Source organism: Sus scrofa, chromosome 5, assembly GCF_054392235.1.
Source record: "Sus scrofa isolate SSC_HxYL_T2T_F1_AM1 chromosome 5, Sscrofa_HxYL_maternal_Yorkshire_Landrace_v2.0, whole genome shotgun sequence".
Classification (NCBI taxonomy): domain Eukaryota; kingdom Metazoa; phylum Chordata; class Mammalia; order Artiodactyla; family Suidae; genus Sus; species Sus scrofa.
Window position 1 is genome coordinate 25,404,248 of NC_139387.1, and position 4,137 is coordinate 25,408,384.

Below are 4,137 nucleotides of genomic sequence, written 5' to 3' on the forward strand. Positions count from 1 at the left end.
TCTTGTGTCTCTATGATACTTATTTGATGAAGGTGGGGGAGTGAGTTGAAAGGATCATTTGAAACCAGTTTTCTACAGCCATATTCTACCTTTCTTTTTAAAAAAAAAAAAAAAATCCTAAATCCTGGGTTCTGCAAATTCAGAGTAAATTTTATAATGGGAGTTTAGTTTTCTAAAGTAAAAACATAGCCTTTGCTTGCTGCTGACACTTCATTCAGGACACTTAATGTTTACTGCAAAAAAAAAAAAAAAGAACACTTGGGAGTTCTCTTGTGGCACAGTGGGTAAGGAGCCAGCATCACTGCAGCGACTTGAGTTGTTGCTGTGGCAGTTTCCATCCCTGGCAAGGGAACTTTCCACATGCCACAGGTGCAGCCAGAAAGAAAAAAATAATAACTATGCAAGTGTTTTTTCTTGACTTAGGAAGCCAGGAAGAATGCCTTTAGAATTAGGCAATTTTTCAGGGCCAGTCTGAGATTGGGTGGCAATTTATTAGAGCATTTTACACTGGAGGCATTGTGGATTTGAAGATACTATACTGAATAAAACCATATAGAGCTTATAGACTAGAAAGCAACAGGTGAAATCATAGTGGACTTGATACAAAGTAATTCTGCTGGTGTTTTGTTTGTTTGTCTTGTTTTTCTTCCCATTTTTGGCTGCCCCAGGGCATGCAGAGTTCCTGGGCCAGGGATCAGATCCAAGCTGCACTATAGACCTAAGACCCAAGCCACAGCCGCTGTAACTCGGGATCCTTTATCCCTTGTGCTGGGCCAGGGCTTGAACCTGCATCCCAGCTCTCCCAAGACGCCACCAATCCCACTGTGCCACAGAGGAAACTTTTTTTTTTTTTTAATGCATGCACCAGCGGCATATATAAATTCCTGGGCCAGGGATTGATTCCAAGCCACAGCTGCAGCAATTCTGGATCCTTTAATCCTCACCCAGGGATGGAACCTGGATCTTTGCAGCAACCTGATCTGCTGTTGCTTTTTTTTTTTTTTTTGTCTTTTTGCCACTTCTTGGGCGGCTCCTGCAGCATACGGAGGTTCCAAGGCTAGGGGTCTAATCGGAGCTGTAGCTGCCAGCCTACGCCAGAGCCACAGCAACGCAGGATCCGAGCTGCGTCTGCGACCTACACCACAGCTCACAGCAACGCCGGATCGTTAACCCACTGAGCAAGGGCAGGGACCGAACCCGCAACCTCATGGTTCCTACTCGGATTCGTTAACCACTGCGCCACGACGGGAACTCCCGCTGTTGGATTCTTAACCCACTGCACTGGGGCAGGAACTCTTAGGGTTTTTATTTTTGTTTTCAAAAACTTATTCCATTCTAGGAGCTCCCCTGGTGGTGCAGTGGGTTAAGGATCTGGCGTTGTCACTGCAGTGGCTCAGGTCGCTGCTGTGGCCTGCCTGGCCTAGGAACTTCAACTTTTGCATGCAGTGGGCGGGGCCAAAAAACCAAAAACTTACATTCTGATGGAGATAATACTAAAACCACCTAAGCACTTGGAACAAGGGTCCTAAATTTAGATATTTTTTTTTCCAGAGCTAAAAAGGGGAAAGGTTATAAAAGGAAACCACTAAAAAAAAAGGATTATAATAAGCCTTTACTGTATTTTACAGTGAATAAGGCGAAGTCTGCATGATTAAAGGTTCCCTTTCATCCTAACTCAAGTTTCCTGTAACCAAATCTTTGGGAGTCTTTTTCTGGGTGCTTCTGACCCAATCATACGAGGAGACTGGCAAGTTATCTTACCATCAAATACCATTCTTGTCCTAAAGAAATGTCTAGCCGATCCTAGCTAGCTTCCCTTCTGTTCTTTGATTTGATCTTCACGTTGTGTAGAGGGAGAATCACTTAAGTATATTCTAAGCCAGATGCTTTGTGGCCAGGAATCTAGTGACATTCTGCCTCAGGCGTTGGAGTTGGCTAGAAAAAGAGTTGATCTATCTTAAATAGTGCCAAAGGTCTCTGTAGTATGACAAGCTTTCTCGACTCCCCACTTTACATCCTTCCACGTTCTGGAATCTTAGAACCTTTGGAAGTTCCGAAATAGAATCTCCCTGCAGCAACTTAGGTTCAGAACATAAGGCAAACCAGTTTTTGTAAACTCTGCATCTATCCACAGTAAAATGGAGGGTGTCGCCGGGAAACTGCAACTCCCATGAAGCAATGAGAGGGAAGACGGAAGTCACTAACCTACGCTTTTCTGCACTTCTGGGTCTCTTACTGGAAATACATGCTCATATTTAAATAATATAGTATCCTTATAATAAAACCTGGGGAAGGGAAATTTTGTAACTCACACTCAAAATAGTCTATTTTCCAAGAGAACTGTCCCAACTCAAACACTTACCACGAACCCAAAGGGCCAAAAGCTATTGTTATTACCCTCCCGCAGCCCCGCCCCTGGGGGCAGGGCGAGACCACGGAAGTGACGACACCGAGCATTGCATTAAATATCCGTAGGCGGGCCCCTAGCGCTCTCTCGGCCTTAGCGCCATCTTCTGAGGTGAGTCTCGGTTTGGGCTCTCTCCGGTTCCGAGTACAATCCGTAAACATCTGATCTCTGCGATTGCCATCATTACAGCGAACTAACTGTAGACTTTTTTTCTTTACCCGTAGAAACCTCCGCGCCATGAGAGCGAAGGTAAGCAGTCCCCGTTAGTGAGCTGAGGCTCTAAGAATTGGCAGTTGCAGGGGAGACCCAGGCAAGGGAAGTCCGCCATCGTTCTCGGATCGCTAGGTTCTCAAGGGTGCCCAAGAGCTGGTGGGACAGGGAGGATAGTTTGGGGAGAAGCAGAAGCTGGGAGTTAAGTGGGGGTGGAGAGCGGGAATAGGATAGCGCATGCGGGATTGGGGTTTTACAGCGGGGATCCGGGTGGGAGTCCAAGTTGTTGATGTGATTACTGCGACTAAGTCCTCCTAAGTGGTTAAACCTGTCTGGTTAAAAATTACACTATTTATATTCCTCCCTAAACTCGTTGCTACAACTAATGATATCTCGTTTTATTCTCTGCTTCTGGTTGTGATCGGTTGACAGTGGAGGAAGAAGCGAATGCGCAGGTATGCTGAGACTGCAAGTACAGGGTGGGGGAACTGGAGCACACCTTGGGCGAAGCTTGGGAGGAACATTTGGTTTAGAAATCTAAACAGCTTAAGATGAAAAACATGAGCATTGACTTGGCAAAACCAGGGATTGGACACAAGAGGATAGAACCGTAGTGTTCGTTGATTTTTTTTTACCCACCCCTTGTATGGTATGCACATTTTAGATGGGAGGGAAAGAAGATTGGGTTTGTGGGCAGGAGGTGCATTCTCGTGTCTGGTTTTCAGGCTGAAGCGCAAAAGAAGAAAGATGAGGCAGAGGTCCAAGTAAACTTGTACACCGTGGAAGCCACAGGAGCAGAAACGAAATCCCAGAGGCCAGGGACGTTGGTACAATTTGTTGGACTGCATGCCTTCTGTCTAGAACTTGTCTCAATGGATCTATAACAACTTTTCGCCGTTCTGATCGCCTGGACCACTCTGAGACCCACCTTGCTCATATCAAAATGGTCCCTTTTGGTTTTTTGCCCTGGACCTGTGACTTTCTGGACTAGTTCTGTTCTCAGTTGTGGCTGAATGTAACACGTGTACAATAAATTATCTGCTGTTTTAGCTGAAGAAAAAAAGTCATCTTGTCTGTTGATGTGGTTTTTATGGTTCATTGGCTGGGGTGTTCTGTATGAGTACTCGCTTTAGAGAATATCTACACTGAGTCGGGGGTGCGGGCCCCGCCCCTGGCCGACTGGTTCTGGACCCTGGGAGTTGCTGGAGTGTTGGGTGGCTCTTATTTCCTGGAAAGGGCGTTACACACGTCAGGGACCGCTTTCAAGTTGATTTCGCCGGCGTGTGGGCAAACAGTTCCGCTCATCGTCCGAAAGGGCTACATTTGCTACGTCCCGCGCTTGGGGCTCTTTGCTGTGCTGTTGGGTCCGGTTGCCATGGTGACACGCAAAGCCTGCTGGGAACTTCCTGCGGCTAATCGCGCAAGTGCTTCGTGAGCCATAGAGTATAGTTCCGGGTCTGGCGGCTAGAGCGTCATTTCTTCCGCAGGAAGCGGAAGGGCGATAGGGTAGGCGGCTCTTT

General features: G+C 46.7%; 1 long non-coding RNA gene across 2 annotated transcripts; it reads left to right on the forward strand.

Annotated features, from left to right (window-relative positions):
• Positions 1-2,488: 2,488 nt before the first annotated feature.
• On the forward strand, positions 2,489-3,680 carry LOC146403273 (uncharacterized). 2 transcript variants are annotated; one of them, XR_014803379.1, is made up of 4 exons: positions 2,489-2,518; positions 2,632-2,656; positions 3,050-3,072; positions 3,343-3,680. It is a non-coding gene; the product is annotated as an uncharacterized LOC146403273 (long non-coding RNA). The 2 variants fall into 2 exon arrangements; XR_014803378.1 differs by having other exon boundaries at positions 2,489-2,656.
• Positions 3,681-4,137: the final 457 nt, after the last annotated feature.